Source organism: Amblyomma maculatum, chromosome 8, assembly GCF_055883805.1.
Source record: "Amblyomma maculatum isolate TAMU_Amacu chromosome 8, ASM5588380v1, whole genome shotgun sequence".
NCBI classification, from domain to species: domain Eukaryota; kingdom Metazoa; phylum Arthropoda; class Arachnida; order Ixodida; family Ixodidae; genus Amblyomma; species Amblyomma maculatum.
Genome location: NC_139351.1, coordinates 98759965 through 98784410, shown reverse-complemented (window position 1 = coordinate 98784410; position 24446 = coordinate 98759965).

Here is a 24446-nt window from a genome sequence, read left to right as displayed (position 1 = left end):
GCTACAGCCGTTCACGCGCAAGGGAAACGCGCGCTCACTTTTAGCTTCGCCGGCGTCAGTTGCCACTGGCAGGTCCTAAAATTTCGCCCCTTATGGTTTATACAAAGTCCATCATCAACATCGAACATTTATCGTGTACGAGGAATAAAATACAGTCAACAATCCGCTCACGCACGCGCTCCTTCGTCAGTGCGGCTGTGCACGGTCGAATGAAGCTTCGGGTACACTTCAACATTTTTTACCTCTAAGTTTTGTACAAAAATAAATTTACCAGGCTATGCAATCTGCCTTTGAATGTTTTAAGCAGGTGTAGCGCAACCTGACGAGAGTGCATGGTGAACTGTTGGGTGGAGATTTTGTCAACCGCTGCCGTTTTCGTTTAGATCAGAAGGCACCGGTAAAATTGAGGAGCTGGCCTTTCGGTCTTCTCTGTCACTTTCCTGGTATAATTAATTGAGAAGAAGAATTCTGAGAAATTTTTCAAATATCAAAGAAACGGACCTAATAACATAGCTGTTGTCAATTCCTTTCCGGCAACTCAGTGTTGAGTTCTGAAATGCTGACTGAATCAGGATCTTAAGTACTTCGAGAACATTTGTGTGTAGTAGGTGCACGGCAGCTTTTTCGAAAAAAAAAAGGTTTGTCCAATAGGGCAACAAGCTCTGGTTTCGGATAATGCAGTCCACTAGAGCATTGTCCTCGTAGAAGAGCGTACTACATGGGGCTGCTTCTTTCGCTAATTTCAAGAATAGCGCAAGCGTCAGACCCGAAGTTGATTAACTAAACGATATATCCAGCGACATAAGGTGAACCGGAATATGTGACAGTGGAAAATGGGATGGTAGGAGATGCCATCACTTCCTTCCGTGCCTTGATTTTGCTCTCAGATGAAACGTCCGTCTTGACAATGTAGTCATGTAGTCATGTGCCGCTAGCTGTTACGGCCCTCGCATCTGGCATATGCCATTCCCTTCCGCACATTAACCTTACTTACCCGAAGAGAGCCTCAATGGGTCGCCATATAAGGCTTGACATGAGTCTTCAGTGAGAGTGTCCTTCTTTAACGCTTTAGAAGTTTCTTGCATACTTTCGATATAGCAGGTGAACTCAATTGTAAGTCACTGCATCGAGTATCACCTTCATCATTTATTGGCCTTTTTTTACCACTTCGAGCACAAGTGGTGTCATGAATATCAACCATTTTTTGTTTTCATATTAAGCATAATATCATGTAAAAAGTTCATTAAAACAATGCTTATTTGCAAAATTAAAATAATGTTTATAATACCACACATTGCCAAGTATATGAATTGTAATAACACTTAAAACTCAACCCTACAACGTTTACTGTGACTGTTATACTAATACTTTATATCATGCAAGCATTTTGCAATTTACATTACATTTTTTATGAAATTATTTTCATCTTCGGTGCTACCTGAATGGTTTCGCATCTAGCGCTGAAAGACTGTTTTGCTGTTGCAGACGAGTTGCTGTCATGTTAGCCTTGAAGAAGCTTCGATGTGATCACTGCTCATTCAGTTTTCTTTTTGTTCCCATTCGTGTACAGGCTTGGGAAAAATTCGGATTAAAATGAACAAAAGTAGCTACCATGCCGCAATGTATGCCATGCTTGTCGAACGTTTGCTGAACGACAGTGTTTTTTATATCCGTTCACGTATGGTACGTTGACGACATGCCGCTGCAGTCGTCAACGACGACATGCCGACCTTCTGTGCTCTTTAATTTCGGGGCTGCACCCACCACGAAACTCGCGAGCGACAACGCGAGACCAGGCAAAAACCACCCGCCGCCGCTGAAGCAGACGCGGAGCGAACAGTGAGCAGGTCGCGCCCCTTGCGGTGGCGGAGAGCGTAGCTCAAGGAGAAAAGTTCCCATTGTTCCCGCAGCGATTGAGAAGGCCGTAAGAAAGAGCGCGCGCCCTCTCCCTCGAGACCGGCCGTGGCTTGTCATAAAAGAAGGAATTTGTTTTTTAAGTGCGAAAGCATTACATCGCTATGTTCACAGATTTCTGCCCGCAGACCGCGTCCGCAAAACTGTGTTCGTAAAATCGTGCCCGCAGCAGTTGTGAGTAATTGAGAAGTGGTAGAGGTTAATGTGTGGGGTCAATAAAAAAAATACTTAGGCCAGTAAGTTAATTAAGTAAATTTTTAGAGACAAAAATGTAAAAGTAAAGGTGAAAATGGTTTCATTAGCCAATGGCTTGGCGCCATATTCGAATGCGTCAAGTACTAAAAGAGTTAATTAAATCAGTCAATTAAAGTGACGTCAGGCAACCTGAAGTCGAGCCAAAAAAAAAAAAAGGCCACAGGAAGAAATTGGCGCGTAATTTGAAAGTACCAAAGACTGAAGAGTTAATTACCCTTTTTCAAAAACCAGTGCCACTGGGTCCCAGTGCCCCAACGCCATACCTGATTATTGGCTCAGTATGACGCTGGATACTGGGCGCACTGGGACGCGGCATACTGGCATGCTCCGACTGGCGGCACTTGTCGCACGGAGAAAAAAAGGCCTAGGATATAAATTAAAAGCTAAAAAGTAACGAAGCACCTCAAGTAGATAAAAAAAGCTAGAAAAGTAAAAAAAAAAAAAAGAAAAAAAAAGCGTCGCCTAGCGCTCCCTCTTAATGTCTAGCTCTCTACGCGAACCCCTCGGCCACGCCGAGAACTGGGAACCTCTGAAACATTTTTGCATTTTATGTCATGACCGCATTTATAAGGTTGGGACTTCATGTTTCGCAGTCTACAGGCGATTGCTGCCGCTCTAACAATTACAACTTCTTGACCATTGGAGCTTGCTGCCTGCTCTCACGACGTGCAACTAATGTTCTGGATGCCTATGCGCACTATTTTGTGCACTGGAATCATTTTAACATGTGGAGTTTGACATCGGTGGCAAATTTACCAACGCCGGCTCTTCGGTGGTGCTCTGCTACTGTGGGCGTAATTGTCTCTGAACACGGAGCTTTAGTACAAACCTTCAAGGATAAAAAGTGCAACCAAGCTTCAATACCGGCAAGTGCAGCAGCGACGACATTATTTTGCGTGTAACTAAATCTTATTTGTCTGTAAACATTTCGAGAAGCGATGAGATGACCGAGGACTCGGCTAATTTATACGCAGAGCAAGAAGGAGATCAAAAGCTTAAGAAACACGCAAATTTTCATGCATTACAAGCGCTGTATGTTGCTTTTTGTTTCTCACATGGGGCCAATCGCTCGGTAAACTACTCTCTTCCATGTGTTATTTTTTCTTTCTGTTGTTTATACTGGGCCGCGGTGCAGGCTACGCTCGCTAATGCGTAGGCCCTGTTTGGAGCCTGCGATTGAGCCCGCATTGAACATTATGACAGTAATCATTGTGTTGTAGTGCCCTCAAGATCAGCTGTCAAGTTTGATATGCATTGTAGCCCACATTACTCAATTCCAGTTTTAGTTGTACGAAATAGTGTGTCATGAGATATCAGAGGCGCGGCGATCGTGGTCTCTCTCGAACCGCTAGAAACAACCTATCGAAACATGGAAACTCTAGAAAAAAGATACTGCCTTTGTTTTCTTACAGGTGCGCAACGAGTTCGCAGCAAAAAGCGCTTACTTGAACCATATTTTCCATATGCACCTCGATGGTCGATTGCGAGTACGCTGTTGCCATGTTGACCCCTGAGGGATGCTAACCGGTCGGCGCCGCGGGTCGCACTGGCTATACATGGGACCAGTGCGGTACTAGCGCACATACAGCGCTTTTCCCAGTGCATCGCGAATGCCAGCGACACACCCAGAGTCAAAAAGCTAATCCCAGTGTTTTTCTCCCATAGTACCAGTGCAACCAGTGTCTTCCCGTTACTGCTCCAGTGAATATCGGAGACCTCCAGCGTACCCAGCAGATCCAGTGCAAAACCAGCGCGAAAATCTTACTATTTTCGCACTGGAAGACGCTGGGAAAAGCTAGTTTTTGCAATAGGTAAGGCAGTGAATTAGGGTTACGTCAAGGATGTGACGCCACACAACCGGAAGTATAGAGCCAAAAAGGGGCATATGAAGGGATTGGCGCGCAATTTGAAAGTACCGAAGACTAAAATGTGCAAAAAAGAAGTGAATTATAGTGACGTCAAGGATGTGACGTTATGCCACCGGAGGTAGAGCCGAAAAAGGGCATAGAAAGGGACTGGCGCGCAATTTGAAAGTACCGAAGACTAAAATGGGCTAACAAGAAGTTAATTAATGTGACGTCAAGAATATGACGTCACGCAACCGGAGGTAGAGCCGAAAAAGGGCATAGGAGGGGATTCACGCGCAATTTGAAAGTACCAAAGACCAAAATGGGTAAACAAGAAGTGAATTAAGCAACTAGAAGCAACCAGAAGCAACCAGCAGCAGCATCCGTGCCTTCGCATTACTCCAATGCAGATCCTGCAGTGCTCTCTAACTTTTTTTCTCCGAGAAAACGTTCAAATATTAATTGAATGATGCCTTTGCTTATCACCAGTTTGAAAAACACCATCTTCCTTCTCTCGGTTTGATACTTTTCTAGCTATGAGATTCGTCAATCAGCCATTTTACACCAAAGTCCGCGTAAAAATTCCAGCGAGCTGCTAGCTGTGACGCCAAAGGCAACCGCTATTAATGCTAATTTAGCCAGTGATCAAGCGGTTTGTATGCAGGAGCGCCTGTATCTGCAGCTGTGTGATCGCGCTTGATTTTCAGATCATTTTACGAGCAGATGGGAAAGCAAATTCACGCAAGGAGTTCTGGTTGTGTCGTACTAGGGATCTATGGCATCGATGCTGCATTAGAAGATTAAATACAGGTGCGGACAGGGTCAATGACACATTGGGAGACCTATACACTCCTTCCAAACCGAATAAATGCAGTAAAAAGAAGTTTATAATCTAAAGTTAACGAAATTTCCTTGTTCTGAGTTGCAGTGTGGAATTTAAGGTTTAGAGAAATACTAGATTATGGTAGTAATTGAATTTCATCATAAATGCCTCAACGTTTTTTTTTCTATTGCAGGGATATCCGGCCACATGGTTCCCTTGGACAAACCTGAAGAGGCCCTTGAGTTGGTCTCTAACTTCATCTTTGACAATACGTTCTGAACTTCTCAGCAGCAGCGAAAAATCGAATGGGCCTAAGGATGTAACACAAAAAGGGAAGAACCAATCGGAAATGAAGATTATATTAATGATATTGCATGCGTACTACTTTACTGGGAGCATTGCATACGGGGATATTTATCCGTTCATTGAAACACGTCATCACATGCTTCCCTATGTTAAAGATACCCTACAGCCATACGCTCCGTGTGTCGGCTTCCATCTCCTGCGCATTGTTACAATTTCGTCGAACGCCACGCAACAACCACGCCGTATCACCTTTGATAACGAGTTCAAGGCGGTAAATAATGCCCTTCCCTTTACACAGAGCTACATCAGTATAACTCCGCCGTGGTGGTGCAGAGGTTAGGGCGCTCGACTGTTGTGCCTGAGGATGCGGGACCGAATCCCGGCCGCGCGGCCGCTTTTCGATGGAGGCGAAAGCCAAGGCGTCCGACTGCTGTGCGATGTCAGTGACGTTAAGGAACCCCAGGTTGTTGAAATGTTCGAAGTCCTCCAACACGGCCTCTCTCATAGACTGAGTCGTTTTGAGACGTTAACACCACGAACTATACCGAACATCGATTTCGAACATTGTTGCTGAGACTGATTTTCAACATATTAAGCAAAAAAAATTTTGGGACACTTCAAACGTCTATGTGTGTGAAGGCGAAAGCTGCCTCACGCAGCAGAGACGATTCGGAAACGTGTACTGTTCTAGGTCACGTGGTGTAGAGAGGTGATTAAGGCCTACAAATGGAGGTATCGTCTTAGACAAAAGTAACCAGGCTGCACGTTTTGCTTGTATTGTCGCTTGTATTGTAAAGCCAACATGGCTTTCCAGAGGATCACAACGTGTTAATAATTAAGGACAGGAGCTTGCCTTTCTTCGAACATGTTTACAGCTTCATAGCAACAGCAGTTTACATTAGGTAGCGAAGTACTGGAAGTAGTAGGCGATTATGTCTACTTAGGACAGGTAGTAACCGCAGATCCGGACCATGAAAAGGAAATAACAAGAAGAATAAGATTGGGATGGAGCGCATTTGGCAAGCACTCGCAGATTATGACTAGCAGCTTACCGGTATCGCTCAAGAGGAAAGTATACAACAGTTGCATCTTACCTGTACTCACCTATGGGGCTGAAACGTGGAGGATAACCAAGAGAGTTCTACTTAAGTTGAGGACAACCCAGAGGGCTATGGAACGAAAAATGGTAGGGGTAACATTAAGAGATAAGAAGCGTGCAGAGTGGGTCAGAGAAATAACTCAAGTTACCGAAATTGTAGTGGAAATTAAGAAGAAATGGGCATGGGCAGGACATGTAGTGCGAAGAGAGGATAACCGATGGTCGCTTAGGGTAGCAAACTGGATTCCAAGAGAAGGAAAGCGTAGCAGAAAGTTAGGTGGGTGGATGAGGTTAAGAAGTTCGCGGGGGTCAAGTGGATGCAGCTAGCACAGAACCGGGTTAAGTGGAGACATATGGGAGAGGCCTTCGCCCAGCAGTGGGTATAGTCAGGCTGATGATGATGATGATGACAGCTTCATAAGTAATAGGAATCCTCTTCTACCCGACTGAGAAGTGGAACCTGCAGCCTGGTTACTTTTGGCAAAAGACGGTACTTATATGTCGGTTCCAATCCCTATCCGTTAAGTAGGCTAGCAGATGCATGTCAGTTAGGTAGCGAAGTGGTATATGATACCACCCAGAACGCTGAGCAAGAACAGTTGGGTGAGAAATTTGATACGAAAGAGGAAAAATCGAGCGCCACTGCAGGTCCGTTAGTGATACTTAAGTGCTAATGGCACGCCAGAAGCGAGAAGGAGGAAGAGCCTTTGCAAAAACATATATTCTGCATGCCTCTGTCCTACTGCCAACTTCGCTGGCGTTAATGCTGGCGTTAGAGTCGCTCTGGTAACTATTAGTTTTAACTAATAGTTGCACAAACTATTACGCGAGCGAGGGACTTTAAACTATAGGATTTACTCGGGGTTCAAACCCCAGTCAATAATTTAGGACTGAAACCTTTCACCATACTTTGGGACTCGAACTCACTACCTTCTCTCTCCAAAATCATTGACGCTATTACGTCACACTGACGTCACGAAACTTGCTGCACTTGTCCATGCCGACAACTTCGACGACAGGTTCTGAGGAGAATAATCTGTCCCATGAACTATATAAAGTTTTCGCCTCACTAAATGTTTAACTGTTAGGAACTGGAAGTCGGAGGGCTTGTTGGAAAGGAGTTAAATGCAAAAACTAATAGTCAGGGCAAACGAGCCAAAACTTTTTCTAGGCACAATGCTGCGTTGATAGTAACAACGAAGTGTTTTTTCTTCATTCTCCGCATGACGCCTTCGCATTCGTCTGTAATTTTATTATGCTCAAACATCCAGGAAGCGTCAAAATTCACTCAATTCTTAGTCTAAAGTTTAAAAGAATACTCCAAGGTAGAGTAGTATTTGCAATAAGGTAGTGATTACTCACTGGCACCCACCTAAGCGCAGCCAATCGGTTACAAATGAAATATATATACAGCTTTCTCAAATATTCATAAGTAAAAAAAAAAAAAAAACTCATCCTGTTCTGGGGTTCGAACCCGGGACTACTACCTGTCCCGGGATGTCGCTCTACCAACTTAGTTAACGGCAAGGACTACCAGATAACAGGGCACGCACTGAGAAAAGCTATTCCAGACAGGCGGAGGTTTGGGGTTCGAATGGCGGATGAGGAGGAATTCTCGTTAACTTCGATGTTTGTTTTTTTACCCGAAGGACTGCACTTAGGTGAATGCCAATGAGTAATCACTCTCTATTGCTCAATAACTATATCCTGTTAGGATCTTTTTCATAATAACCATTAGCTCTCTTATTTTTCCATGATCAAGAGATTATTAGGAATTAAATTTTCGAAATTCATTCCACACTACGTTCTCTGAGCACATGCTTCTGGGATCTAAATGAGCAATTTGAGCGTATGGTTGCCTACAGGATTCTGCGCTTCAACATTTATTTCTATTACATTCCCCGTGGTCTTCGGGCTGTGACAAAGCGAGTCGTCGAAAGCACGAAGGGCTTGTCTTACCAAATCACTTCCTAATAGCAGGGAGAAATTCGGCATGTGACAAGCTCAAGTTCATTAAAAAATATATATTGGAGCTAGTTGACGGGAGCTCTGCTCTATTTAGAACCACAGAAACGTCTGTACGGCTTCTAAAAGTAGTGAAAGATTTGAAGAAAGAAGTAACAATAACAGTCAGTAAAGCTCCAAGTTGTGTCACGTAGATTGACCGGCATTAGCGGTGTCGTGAAGGACCGCATGGTGAGGATGCTGGCCCTCTACCGAAAAACAAGACACATATGAATAAGTAAATAATATGCTAACAAGCACAGGCACCTATCACCGAATTAGTAATATCGCATAATAATATTGTAATTTTTGGTGTATTAGCTTTGAGGACTTCATTGTAATACTCTATGCAGTATTAATCGTCTGTGCAACCCTGGGGTACATCACTCATGCCCGATGTTCATGCCTTCACTCCTGTCTGGCCAGAAACTGGCGTTTTCAAGTGAAATGTTTAATGCAGTAATATGTTGTCGACTTCTAAACCAGACTTCCCCTCGCGCTTATGTTTTCACTTTGTTGGGAGTTCTGCAGAGAAGGTTTGAATGAAACTCCAGGTGTGTGCTCTCCTATGTGACCGTAAATGCAGCCCATGTCGTTAAAAAAAAAAAAAAGGTCTATAATGCTTGGTTGCCGGCTTGGCGCGTTATTCAGTAAACGCTGTCAGTGCTTGGTTTAGCGATTTAGCCGTGCATTTCGCAGGTGGCTGCTGTGGGTGGCCACCTTCCATGGTAGCCACCCGCTATATTGTTTCCGTGGTAACCACCGTCCGGATTTTCCCTCCTCTATTCTATAAGCGAAGAGGGGATTTCTCTTGCACTGCAGGTTTCCACCTGTCAACAATGGTAGGATATTCATAATTCAATTGAGTTCAATTCAAATATAAGGCAATGAATTTATTTGATTAGAGAAAGAACAAATATGTAGGCCTTCGTGCTGACGCTGCAGATTTGAGGGCAATTCGGCTATTTCAATTATATAAAGATAGATAGATGGATTTATTGAAAGGAAAATATAAATTATATTTTATAATATAATTATGTAATGTATTATATTGTTACGGACGACAAGGAAGAAGAAGCGGGCAGTGGCGCGGGAAGGAGCGCTCGCGCTAGGCCCGCAAAATTCATTAAACGTCATCTACCATCGCCATCGGTCATGTTCTGTCTCCTGTCTTCATCGGCTTGCCGCCTCGTAACATTTGGTTGGAGGTGCGGCGTACGACATCCCCATCCTCACCTTGGAGAATCGAGGCCATCTTCAAGCCGGGACCATCACCGAGGGCCCAGGGACATCGCCGAGCAGCTTCGCCCCAGCCCTTCAAGCCCAGACCTGAACAACTACCACCGCCCAGCCCCCAGCCCGGACCTGAAGACAAGGATAAGAGACATGCCGATCAGAACCGAGATGAAGGACCCGAAAGACCCGAATGACCCGAAGGAATCGATGGACACGAACACGCAACCCCCGCCCAAGCTGCCCGACGTGACCTCGAGCCATCGGTCCCATGGACTCTGGTGACGGATGGTTGACAGCTCCAAGGGAGGCGGATCACCCACGCATCAGACATCGTACCGGCAAGCCGTTCTATTCTTCCTTCTTCCTCTTCTTCTTCAAGCATCCAGACACGCCCATCATCATGCCATAAAATCATTAACATCGCTAAACTTCTTCGTCCACGATCGGGACGATCGCTCGGTGGCCCCGGGTCATGTTACGGACGACAAGGAAGAAGAAGCGGGCAGTGGCGCGGGAAGGAGCGCTCGCGCTAGGCCCGCAAAATTCATTAAACGTCATCTACCATCGCCATCGGTCATGTTTTGTCTCCTGTCTTCATCGGCTTACCGCTTCGCAACAATATTATAGGAATTATATAATTATACAAAAGAACGTACACTGCTTATGTGACCGTAGAGGCTGTCGGGGCACAGTGGGTAGAGGGCTCGGCTGAGAGAGGACAAAAGAACAAATTTCGGTAGCAGTTGGCCGTGTTTCAGCGGAGATGGAAAGCTGAAGACATCCGGGCCTTGTAGTATGTCTGTAAACGTAAGAGAACCCAGATGGGCGCAATTTTCCCCACATGCGTGAAGTACGGCTGCTTTTCATCTACTCCTAGATTCCCTCCCTGCTTTGTCCGTTCCCTCACTGTTCCGGCGCGGTATCCATCGAGAATAAGACAGTTGCTGCGCATCTGATTTTCTCATAGATATAGCTTTTCTGATCGCGTTCTTATATATTTTCTCAATAAACCATCAATGAGCTAATATTAGTGATGGCACTACTGGAGGGAAGCAGCATATTACACTTCGGCAGGAGTTGAGTTTTGAGGTTTGACCGAGTATCTGCATTGCCCCCTTTTATTTTTAACACTTCTGACGAATGTTTACTAATAATGAAAGACGGCGGCTAATCCAACAAACTGCCGTTCATTGTTCTAGTCAAAAATACACCCTACTTATGTCGTCCTGACTGTCTACTTGCAAAGTCTTCCAGTTGGGAAGGCGCGAGTGCAGATAAATTAGTGGTGCGTGAATAATTACCCCTTTTCTTCACGTTATTAAAGCATGCGATTCATTACTTAAGTAATTATGAAACCCTTTCCGGCGTCACGATGGCGCATTTGGCAGAGAATATTTGCCTTATATTATGCAAATAACCGCGCATGTGGCAATGAACGAAAATTTTGCAATCACAAGGTCAGTCCTTCGTTTTGGCAACTCTGCCATCATATATCCGCGCAACAACAGGTGGGCAGGCATCCAAGTTACACGAAAGATAAACGCTCGACCTCTACAAGCAATTAAGGGCGCCTTCGTATATTTCAAGCCGATAAACTGAGGAACGTTAGGAATACCTGACTTATGAAGAAATGTTCTTGGCGAAACTCGTTACACAATCCTCCTTCGATAGTGGACCGCTTGAGCTACGTCGTAGGTGTAACAACGTGCTGCTACAATGTCTAACCGGTAAAGGAAAACCACTAGTATGTGATTACCCCCACAGTTGCATCCAATTTTTGTTTTCTGTAAAGGTCGAATCTGGCTTTTTCTGGATTTGTGGATCTTTGTCCGACAGCAGAATATGCATATCGCTGTGATAGCTTTATTTAGAGACAAAATATTTCCCTTCCACTGGATTCAGTCTAGAGACATGAAAAACGTAAATGGCTTTGTAGTCATTGTTTGGAATGGAATGGTTATGTAACAGAGTCTCAGGGGCACCAAGTAAAGATGTGTTTGCCAGAATGACCACTTATAAAAAAGTGCCTTACAGAATGGAGCTTATAAATATGGTTTTTAGTCAGTTAAAGTTGTCCTCTCCCCTTGTGTTCTTCGGTTGCTGCGCGCGGTCTTGCCGCCCCCGTTTACTTGACACGCCAGCAGTGTCAGCTGCATCGGTCAGTCGCTGCTATCTCTTCAGCGCGCAACGTTCATATGGGCCTACGCGCTGCCTCCCGCGACCTCTTGATAACTTAACTGCTCTCTTCGTTCCACCGCCAATGCCACCTCTGTGCGGCGGCAATCAGAGCGCCGGGTCGGTGGTGGCGGATCTCGGTATGTACGCCGCCCGAGCCGAAACGCATAGCCACCGCCGAACAGCTGATGAGCTGCGCTCAGATTTCGCATTAGAAAGTAACGTAACCGTTGGCAATTTCTCTCTCTCTCTCTCCATTTTGTTGATGCCTTTCTCTTCAGTGCTGAGTACTCGAGTCATGCCTGGACACTGTAACCATGCCTGTTCGGTATTTTTCACTACAATACAGTTTCGGAAAAAGAGATTGTTCGTTGCTTCGTCACCAACACGCGACTGGATCCAACTACAATACAAAGATGCCTTGCTTAATTGCTACTTGTGCAAGGAAGAAGACAGGCTTGCGCTCGAGCCGCGTAGTCTTCGCCTAGTTTGCGCCTGCTGGTCTTGCTGATCGGTGATTGCTGTTACGCCTGTTTCTGTTCACAAGCCTGGTAGAAATAAACCCGCACCTTACTCTTGCAATTCTACATCTATGCTCCAGAGGCTATCATGGAGATCTCTAAGATCCTCTTGAAGCTCATCTATCAAATGGTTCTCCTTCCAGGCTTTCGAACTACTCGCAAAAACATGGTGGTTTGGGCTCGTTGGCTGCTATCCACGGTGAAAAAAATCGTAAAACAAAAGGGACGTAGGCACAAGCGTAAGGAACAAACACCCGTCATGTCTTGTTCGTTTCTTACACTTTGTTTACGTCTATTTAGTGCTGCGACGTTTTTCCAACTACTCGATTCCTTTGCAGTTAGCTCATCCATGAAACCACAGTTCTATAAAAGCAACACAACCCTTTCGGTTTCATTGCTTTCGTACATGTCCGTACGTTTCGTACACGTTTTGTTGCATAGAAGGTAAAAAAAAAATATTTTTATTGGCATAAATTGTTGCTGCCGAAAAAATATCATAATTATAGGAACTAGCTCTCAGAAGTATCCTGTTGTAACTCATTGCTGCTTTAAGTACTGAGTTACTGCAATTAATGACTGTAAGATAAGCTAAGAGATAATGTACTACAAGATATAAGATAAGATTTAGTACAAACATAAGCAGTAGCTTCTTTTAATCGCTACTTCAATTTCACTTTCGATATTACTTTCGATATTACTTTTAGGCCTTTTGCTTGTTTTATAATACGATTACATGCTCTCTGTGCAGACTTGGTAAGCTAGATTACAGATAAGTAAGTGTTATGTCTTTCGTGATGTGCGGACAAGGCATACTGTCTTGCACAAAGACTTTACATGACCTAGGTGTCATCGACTTCGGCGAAGCAAACTTGGTTGGTTTTGTGGGGTTTAACGTCCCGAAGCAACTTAGGCTATGAGAGACGCCGTGGTGGAGGACTCCGGAAATTTCGACCACCGGGGGTTCTTTAACGTGCACTGACATCACACAGCACACGAGCGCCTTGCTTTTCGCCTCCACCGAAAAGCTGCCACCGAGGCCGGGATTCGATCCCGCGTCCTTGGGAACAGTAGTTGAGCGCCGTAACCACTGCTCCACCCCGGCGGGGTGGCGAAACAAACTTAATGACTTGCATCGAGGCCACCAAGAACGTCAGGATGCTGTCGCGCCACGTAACCGTTTATTTCGCCTCCACAGAGTCGCTCTGAACCTCAGAGGTCACGCAATGATTCAAACGTAAATTTGTTTATATCGCGGTGGTGCCCCTGGAAATTCAAGGATGCATGCCCGGAGAGTTCAAAGCAGTCTTTTTGGTGCACCATTACTCCTACGTAATAGCCTCAGAAAAAAAGAAAGTAACAACAGTGGTACACCAGCCCCAACCGCAGCGCTTTCAGTTAATGTTCCGTACGACCCTTTCATTCGCCCACGCCACCTCCGCTAAAATGACCTTCAGAAAACAGAAACGAATAGAGCTCTAAGTATTGTACATACAAGGAATGAAAAGACTGCACCCTGCTGCCTTCAAAGTGACCTGGTCGTTTTCTGTCGACACGTATATGTGTATGAATGTCTTGACGTGTTCGTGTTTTTTATTTCGCATATAATTACGGGCCGTTGGCCTTGACCTTCTAGGTGAGTGAAAGCAATTCAGTTTACCTTCTATTTTTTGGGGTGTCAACGTTTGATTGCTATAGATACGCAAATGGTTTACAAAGAGGGGACAAGGAACTCAACCACCCGGTGTTTCTATCTTTCAATGACCTTTCTTGGACCCCCGAAAGATTGATGCTTGCTTCGTTCAGGAGCGTAGGCAGGAGGGGTGGTTGTAGTGTAATATATGTGCCCACATACGGTCATTCTACTCGTCTGGTTGGCGGACCTCAGTGATTAATCGAACCTCCTACACGAAAACGAAGCCGCAATGTAAATCAGTACCATAAACAGAACGTGGGTTCTATTTAAACATGGGCTCTATCTAAACATTAAACGAAGGAGGTGAAAGCGTAGCATATATGATGGGTGGACAAAAAACCTCTGTCATGAGACCTCCCCCTATAAGGTATGAATAAAGGCTCGGCAAATTTTGCTGTGGCCGGGAAAATTTTTAGAGTACCAACAGCCACTTCCCCTTGCTCCCCGCCGTCACTGATTACATAGATCGTTTTGGTAAGCTAAATGAACGTCAAATACTTACAGTCTGTGGTGCCTACTATATTAGGATGCATGTAATTGTATATTCATACCCATGTATTAACACTCAGCACCTCCACCAAAACTGTCATGGAGACAGCGATTTTACGTGAAAAGGCAAGAGGGCAGAGACACAGAGCCAATAGCTGACCAACCTCAAGTCCCAGCTAGGAGACGAAGCGAACGAGCGTTTCTAACTTTTTAGTCTATCAGGCGCCACCTGAAATCGACAGGTGGCAATATATAGACAGTCTACATCTGCTTTTCGGAAAATAAATTGTATTTGTGATCACTAGCGGCGGATTTCCTTTGTACTTCCCCATTGGCACTATGGGTGATTGCTGCTGGTAGCGCTACACAAGTCCTGTTCGATTTGTTGCTGCAATATTTGTATCGTTAAAGCACAGTTGCTATTGTACTGTCATTGTGTGTGCCTCCTGTTTCTCGTCCTCTGTCTGTCTGGTTTAATCCTCAGGGGGAATGAAGGGGGACGTTCACGTGAAATTATTCTCTACTTTGAAATTCGCTCCATCTAAGTCAATTGATTTTTCATCGACAGGTTTAACACTTACGTATATCGTAATAACGCTTCGTAATCGTAATCAGAGGGCCGAAAGCAGAAATATGATGCAGGCTATCTATCCAATCGTTCACCTAGCGCTGCGCATGAATGACCGCTATCATTGCTAATATTTTAGATAAAAGAAAAAATGATCAGATTGTACTGGTAAAAAGCCAGTTGTGGAATACAGGAGTGCAGAGCGTTTTTTTTTATTGTTTTACGTGCATGATCACGAGAGGAAAAACATTAAGTAGGTGGTTGAACAAAGACATTAGTGTTCGCCCGACATATTTCTGAAATACGCCCTGCAGTAAAGAGATACAGCAAAACTCCTGCCGTGAAAAAAAGACGGGACGTACAAGATAAACTCGCCTTGGAAAAGAAATCAGCAAACAGATGCAGGGAAAATGAGCGGCTTTGTTATGAGATGGCGTAGGAAGGGAGCCAAGAGCTACTGACACTAAGAAAAACATAGATATGTTTTCGTCTTGATCAACGTGAAGTAATAAAGTAGTTGTGGAGATAATTAATTAGAAAGTAGAACAAAAAGAACACCGTGCCGCCAGTAAGATCTGAACCAACGACCTTTGAATTTCCCGCCCGGCATTTTACCGGACGCGTAGTAGTAGTACGATACAAAACTGGTGGTTCGGCTTTGAATGGTTTTCAATTTATTCATTGTGACTCACGAGAATGAAGGATCGCAAATATTATGGAATGACCTGTCGCACTGATTTATGTGTGTTTCTTTAATGCGATGTAACTCGCTGAAAAACAAATAAATAGAACGCCATGGCGCAGTCCAAAATGCCGATCTGTCACGCCTTAAGCGCGCTTCTTTTACAAAAGCTTTAAATCCCCTAAAGGCGTCCAAATATATCTCCTCTGCGGTCCCACTGGTCGGCAGAAACGACAAAATTCGTTACGCCTTGAGGCGTATGTTGGTTGGTTGGTTGGTTCATAGGAAGGGAAAGGCGCAGTATCTGTCACACTTGCTCTGTGGACACCTGAACCGCGCCGTAAGGAAAGGGATGAAGGTGGGAGTGAAAGTGGATAGAGAGAAAGGGGGGCCGTAGTGGAGGGCTACGGAGTAGTTTCGACCACCTGGGGATTTGAGGCGTATGTAATATTCAAGATTCTGGGAAACAGTTGTTGCCCTGAAACCATTGTTTAGTTACCCTGATTGCATTAATGGCGCTCGCGGGCCCAGTAGGTACCGCTGCTGTATTGTGCAGCGATCAAGACAATGGGAACATACCAGATAGCCCTAGAACTCTGGCGCTACAGGTGACGTGTATGGTTAAGAGCCGATTGAACTGGGGCAGTTGTGGGCCCGAGCCCGAGCACAAAAAAGTATAATCTGCGAGCAAAGGCTATACAGGACAAGCCGCGACCAGTAGGACTGTCGCTTTGTTGCCATTGTTGGCGCCACTCTACTTGCCAGCTTTCACATCATAGAGCACAGTGGTGACATTGGAATTTTCTTTTTGGCCGCGCGACAGAAATCGGGGGACTATTTCTCAAAATGCGTTTTGTGAAAATTAAGACGTCTTCAACTGTGTTGTTTAATGCACACAATCTTGCAGTTGAGACGAGCTTCTGAGATACATTTACCTGATAAACGCCTTCGCTCTTGAACAGCGCTCAGAAACTTTTCTAGCACGCCTCGTCAGTTACTGAAGTGGCCTTGCTATACGCAATTCGTGCTCATGCGTCTATAAGCGCATCTTGCCTATATAAACCACAATTTTAACAGTAAGCGACGAAAAAAAAAAAAATTCGCCGTGCTCGATTAGGCGTAACCGCGGTATGAAGCGTAACCGCGCCTCGGTCTGCTTTGGAATGTAGAAAATCGGTAACATTTACAGTGGTTAACGCTACCCGTGCAATAAAGACAAATGTTTACCAGTCAGTTATTGTTCCGAAGTTCCGCCTCAGTGAGAAAAGATGTCCTAAAATATTACTGCCTCTGCCCTAACTAAGAGTAGATGTAAGCAGAAAATTTATTTGTTACGATGTTAGTAGAAAAGTTCATTCCCGGTCAACATTTTACGTTGCATTTTCTCGTTGCTCATTCTTTTTCACAAATGAGAGTTCTTTACAGGCAATGTCGATGGATGGCGCCACGTGATCTGTGCGTGTAGTAATTCGCCAGTGCCGGCATTCTGTAACCACGGCAATGCACGCCAGGAGTGCGCATGCGCCATTCGTACTGCGGGACATAGCGTAGACGTCTTCGCGTCGCTAGGCGGCTTCTTATACGCCGGGACGAGTAAGGCACTTGTTGATGCATGCGCCGATGCGACAGTACGCAACACGCTGACACCACATGGTAATCTACGAAACCTCAAATCTTCGTTTAAATTTGCCCCTATCTCCTTCTTTCGGATTACTCCCTACCTATCCTCCGTTCTGGCGCTAACGTCACGGTGGGGCACCTGCAACAGGAGCCAAAGGCATTTCATGCTGAGCATACAAGAAATGCGATGCGTTGAGATTATGTAGAGTCCTGACTCAATGCATGAACATATAAAAAATAAATCATTAAGGTTTTATTTTCATCACAGACATGGGGGGAAGACAAAGAAATAAAGCATGAATAAAGCCTTCACTACATAAGGTATTCACACCCTAAAACAGCTTCATCGTGTAAAAAGTCTAAACTCAGGCACTACCGCAGTATACGTCAGTCGATCGGCGAACACAAAAGATATAGACAGAATTTAGAGCAAACTATTGAAACATAACACAACAGGCATCGCAACGCGCAATCCTTCGTAATAATGAACATTATAAGCTGCACATTACAGCAAGCTTGAGACTATAAATCTGTTCTTACCAGGAAATATAACGAAATACACCAAGTAGATGGCGTCAGTAAATGTGAAAAACAAGAAAAAAAGAAAAAAAAAACATGACACCTTTTTATATAAAATGCCAAATACGTGTTCTTACTCGTTCCGAGTCGTGACTATTTTTTTTTATAAACTACAGCAAGTTGCAAGAAGCATCACTATCTTTTATTTCGTTCGCGCGCTGGAGGCAGCGAAATGCAATTTATTGTAAAGACATCCTTCACACTTAACCTAGGTCAAGCCTGTGAGAAATACGTTTTCTTGTTTGTTCTGTACACTTATGCACAAGGGTAGTGCACAACCGCGGCATAAGTATAATGTGCTATTCCATAGAAAGAGGTTTAGAATTACGGTTTCAAAAATTAATTGAAGGAAGGGCTTTGTTTCAAGTGAATACAGCTGCTTAAAACTAAACAAAATTTATGCCGATCCAACATTGAGAAGCAGCTCATTATTATTGCCTTAATCAATAAGCAGATTTCACCACATTGCACGCTGCTATGGGTTACAGAAGAGGGTCTTCTGTGCTTTCAAGGAGGCTTACATACCATTACAGCAAAGGGCAATGCGAAGATAAAGAGCGCAAGCAATTCATGAGATCATCCCTCTATACCAAGCTTTGCTCTTTAAAGACAATGTCACAGAGTCCACCAGGCGTTTTCTTTTTAATTTGCGCCAGCAATTACGAGGTTTGCCTCAATTGCAACCTCGATCATGCCATTTCCGATAAAATAGTCGGTGTAAATTATTGCCCGGCAACGACCATAATTTTGCCGGAAGAACTCCGTGATCATGCGGTTGATCATTCTTGCTGCGATGCGATTACCATCGATAAGGTCCGGAAAAGAAGAGGTCAGCTCCGCCATTATTCCGAACATATGCGAAGAATAATCCACGCAGGCTTTTGTTTCTAGATATTTCTTCAAGGCCGCCGCACTTTGAGCGTTCGGCCACATTTGGATGACTGACAGAGATAAGTATTTATGATACTCAGAAGTGAGCATGCCATTATAGAATACTACGACGTGGCCTTTTTTACTTCCAGCTTTACAGTTGTCAAAAATCTCTCCAATTGTTTGTTTCCATTTATTGTCATCAATCAGAACGTCCTGCAATTCTTCAACAATAAGCTTCTGAAGCTCCTTGTGTCGTTCAGCTCTATGTTCTTCCTCAAATCCTGTTGTAAACCTGTGAAAATCCAGTAGAACGAGTTCTCCGGTTTCATTAACAAACCAACGAACATCCTCAAGAACTTGTTTTATGGTAACCCACCCTCTGTATGTGTTGTGGGTAATATAAAATTCGTTATTATAATATTGTACCCTAATATCGAGGCCGCGAATTCCATATAACAGCTGCTGCTTAATGGTTTGATCCTGGTTATACACGTATAACAACTCATGCGGGTGAGCATAGCCAAGGTTATACATCCCAGAGTTCTGCGTTCCTGGGATAAGCATCTGCTTTAGCTCAAGTCGCGACAGTATGCCGCAGTGGTTTCGCATCCACTTTGGTCTAGAAGAGGAGCACCTTGAATAAATTGCTCTGAATTGACCCTTTTTGATTCTCTGAAGCAAAGCGGCTCCATAGCCGAGGCACTTCCCCTTCATCAAATCCTCCACTTGGAACTCTGGTGCAGTCACCCGACTAATGAATTTCCCGTTAGCTTCTGTAATGTGCTGCATTTCGATGATTGTAAATTTGGGCAAGCTGTTGTTGACCAGTGCAATGTAGGCCTTTCCAAAGTATTTTTCGGGAATTCCGAACCAGTTCACTTCAAACTGGCCGGAGTTGAAGACGTCCGTGAATGACGACACTGTGACGTACACGCCTGACGTCCGCATCACTGAAAAGAGAAACAATTTGTGGGCTTTAAAATGGGTCTCGGAAACTGTTAAATAATATTTAGGAATGAGTTGCACCAGTAGAAACGCGATGCCTCTAGAAAAAAATATTTCGACCCAATTTAAGAGGCACTGGGACCAAAACGCATTACACATAAACAAAAACACGGGTATTTCGCCCTCGCTGTCCATGCTAGCGCAGCGGAAACTGTTCAGGCCAGCCCATGAGCCTGTCTTCGAGCGTTGCTGCATTCTCACGCGCCCAGGAAAAATTTACAATTGTCCTGAACACATCTGATGTTCCTGGAAATATATGACTAGAATGTTAATGGAGCTTTGTCATGTTTCCACTCGGCCGGTTATTCTCGGTTTAGTTTGGTTTTTAGGGTACAAAGTCCCAAAGAGAAGTCGGCTATGAGTGAAACCGTAATTGAGGCATCACAAAAATTTCAGAGAAGTGTGAAATTTGAAAGACTAACGTCGCACTATAGAAGAGCGCCCTTTTTCGTTGCGTTTTTTGCCTGTATTAAACCACGGCCACCGTTGCCAGGATCAAACTCGCTTCCTCGGGATCAGCAGACTAACGTTTTAACGACGGAACCACCACGAAGTGGCGATAGTGGTCCTTTACACCACTGGTAATTAAAACGATCGGGGAGTGTGTAAACAGCAGCGTTGTCATGATTTCGGAGGAGCTTAGTTTAAACGCAGTCCCTACATGACGTGGAGGTTCGGACGAGTGCATCGCCGTCAGTTATGACTAGGTGCTGCGGTGTAGTGTGTTTAGATTATGTATGACGCGGCAGTAGACACGTGGCGTGTGTGGCCGGCGCATCTCCTCTGTCCGGGCATTGAATATCTGTCTCCGTTCACAAAAAAGATGAAATGCGTAAGTCGATCAGACGGTGCTTCTGTATTGGTTTTTACACACGCCCCTGTAGCTGAAGCGTGGTTCTTCTACTCTAGTAGGATCTCGCAGAGCCGGCTAGTTGAGAGCATAATTGGCTCTTCGATATCTGGAGCTGTAATTTATAACTGCAATTTCGTAATTCAGAGAAGGGGTGCGATAAGGAGCACCTGCAAAATCGTTGCTGATTTGCCCCACAATGGTATATTAAAAAGCCAGATGCACTATACAATCAATTAGTTTTTAACTAACTGCTAATGTGACCACATCGATTGCAACACAGGGAAACTAAAGCACAGATAGCGCTTTTTATCTTTCGCACCATCTTAAGAAAATATATCGAGAATAATGAAAAAGAGAAATATCCTATGCAGTGTACAATTTCAGTGCCGCGGGAGGTATTATTGTTTATTTTTCTAGGCTAGCTAGAAACTATATGTTGTTGCTGAGATTAGCCTTCACGACGCCAACTGAGCGCTGCAGACAGAAAGGTGGGGGAAATGGGAAATGCAGTCATGAGAATGCTTTCCCGCATTATGTAGATCGTGCAGCACTATTTACATATTGTTTGTGGTATTAGACGCACAATTCATATTTAGAGTCTTTCAACGAAAAAAAATTGGAACATACGACACACCTTTACATAAGACGCATCACAATTTGCGCAGTTATGACAAGTGAAGTTGCCCGTCCTTGGTATATATATTTGCGCGATCATCGACAAATTCTCCGTTCTTTAGCCGAAATGATAAAGAAAAGAAACACTCATGCCCAAAACACTCGCTCAAGTGGAGCAGCAAGCTTTTATATTTACTTGAAACTTGGAAATGTTGAATATTCTGACGCGCAATCATAAATTGCTCCAATTTCTGGCTCCTGCGTAGCTGATACACCCTCGTCGCATTCATAATCGCTGTTGTGATCATCACCGGCCTGGGGCGCCGCGAGCAGGCGGCGCAGTACTCGCAGTAATTGGAAATCGCATATGCAGCAGCTACCACCAAACAATGGGGGAAATGGCAACTTGAAAAGTGTCTTGTCTTGGCTTGGCTTGGAAATGTGAATGGGTGAGAAGTGCGGATATCGCCTTCTTTAGGCATTTTATATTACTAACGGTTAAGGTCTATGAGATGATCAAATGTTTCGTAATCAAGGCCGCCATTGAAAAAAGATAAACGCATATAAGACGGACTGACAAAGTTTTTGTAAAAGGACAGGAAATGCCGTATGCACTTCACCATGTAGCTTCAAAAGACGACGTGATGAACACTATTAGAATGAATTTTAAACAGAACGTAGACCTCCTTCTCCACTCACATTCATGTCGACTAACTCCCGCCTGGTTACAGCTGCTAGCAGCGTACAGCGAAACTCCTAAGGCTAGTGTACCGAGCTGGTTTTACCACTCGATCTTGTGCCATCGCCAGATTTAGCAGCTTTTTTTCTTTAGTCATCGTTGACAGAATGCACCGTGACCAGAAGTTAATTAGTTAAGAATTTATTTACATATATGCGTGCGGAGAAATGGCACAGGAATGTAGAGTAAAAACCGATGCGCGGCTGCTGGAGATGACGCAACACTTTCATGATGCCGCATGATGCTAAATTTACTTCGCAAGCCCTTTCCTCCAGTTATCAAAAACATCTTAAGTACCTCAGAGAAAAGCTTGATAGGAAGATGATACATTACCATATTTGGCGCTGGTACAAATGCAGTTCGTCAGCAGCACCAGAATCACTACTGACCGCCTGGCCTAAGAGGTGCGAACTTCGATGGCACGAGTGGAACTTTCACGTCTTCGATCTACTTGTTGCCCAAGATATGACGACAGTTTGACAAACACACTGTTATTTGAGATCTATACTTCAGGCGCCAGTTAGAAGTTTGGCTGAATCCGAAAACCTGATCTGTAGGAAAAGTTGTCGCAGGAAACCTCGCGCAGACGGAATACGCACTCGATAAATTTTTTTAGCTGTAAAAAGGTCAATCTATTTGCTGTGCTGACGCAAATGCGATGCTCCATGACAAGGTACCTGAAGTAACGAATGCAGCTAGCTGCGTACATTTCATTATCTTGGCTCAAAGCTTAAAATCATTTTCGGCAGTGCTGCATTAGTGCAAATTTACATTCCTCCTATGGTTGCCACTCTATCTTCGTTCTTGTACGGGGAAATACGAGTCCACAGTTTCCGTGGCCTACACAATGATTCGGAAACCAAAGCAATGAACGATGCTGAGAACAGGTAACAAAGATACCTTAGTGTATATTTAGAGGCTAACTACTTAAGGTTTCACATTGTGGATAGACTTTCTGAAATAACCGCTGTGTTCTTTAGGGCACCAGTTGGATTGAATTTGTTTACCAAAGCATAAAGGGCACGAGATTATGACTCGAATAAGATATAATTCTGTGATCGTGACGGCATATTTTATTGTTTTTTGCAAGTGGAGAATTTTGAAATATGCAAATCTCTTTTGCGTGCAGTTCTTTCGCAATAAACAAGGCAATCCTATTCTTTCCGGAATAAATGTTCCTGGTCTTGGATACAAATTCACAGATATTGTCGTCAGCCTCATTAAAGAAGCAGTTGCTGGATATTAGTAATACTAAATATCGAATATACGCAGGTTCACATTGAATCATTTATTTTATCAGATCGCAACCCTGTTGTAATAATATACCCCTAGAAACTATATCCCTCTTCTATGCATGCAGAAAATTCTGTCTTGCGTATTTATTTATTCTTTGCTTCCATGCAGTAAACATAAAGTGTGCTCAGAGCTTTGAGAGTTGTTTATTTATGTGTAAATAGTGCAATTTAATGTGGTATTTTAGCAGGGTGGAATACATCATTAATGCACAGCAACATAGACAACGAAAACAACAATACAAAGTTCAATAAAAGGCAAACAAACAAACAGACAAACAAAATAAGCCATGGCAAACAGATGATTGTTATGTGCAGCAATGCACTTCCAACACTTTTTCTTGGCATGAATAAGAGTGAGCAGTGTTAATGAAGTAATCAATGATGTAAATAATCTACTGCATGTAATATATTTTAATACTAAGAAACATTTCAGGTGCTTTCAAGCCACAGGCTTTAATCCCGGTTAAGTGGTTTTATATTGAGGCTTAATATTGTCAAGGAACGACGAAGTCTGCGGTCAGCTACCCCTTTGTAAATATTTGTTAATACATACACTTTCTGTGTGCGTATATCTACGTTACATTACTTTCACCTAAAGGCCTAATGTCCGTCTAGAGAGGTAACCGCAAAAGAGGAGACTGCTCTCATTAACACGTATATGACTGGTAGCACCCAATAAGTGCTGTAAGGACATTTTGAGGCGATTGAGGTGAAAGACGTTTTCTCCAGAAAAATCCGGCGATGCCGTTGCGAGTTAAAACTATGGGTATGGCTTTGGCAGGGGGCAGCTGGCAGATGACATGGCTGTACATGCCTGGTCGTAGTTTTGTGTTTTCGTTTAATGCCCAATGTCAAATGCAATGCGTGACGAAGACCTCCGGGTCAAAAAAAAAAAATAATTTGAATCTAATATAGATGGCCCCAGGAAGCCGGTATTTATTTTCGTTTTCTTCAGACTTTGTACTCTTTTATGCTTGCAGATGGCACACAATTTTACTTTACAACCGTGATCACTAAAACAAGAAATATCTGAAGTTTTAAATGAGCCAGCTTTCCAGCGGAGAGCCGATTGGACCATACTGCGTCTCGAAATAGCAATTTCTGTCGGTGGTACCAGATCTGAGTTCCTAAATGCCAGTGAACATTCAGTTCGCACTAAACGAGTTTCTTTTAAAAAAGAAGCTCTATCTTGTCAGGGCGTTGGTGTTCAGCAGACATGAGAAATTCAGCAACTGATGGACACTGTCCTCGCCGG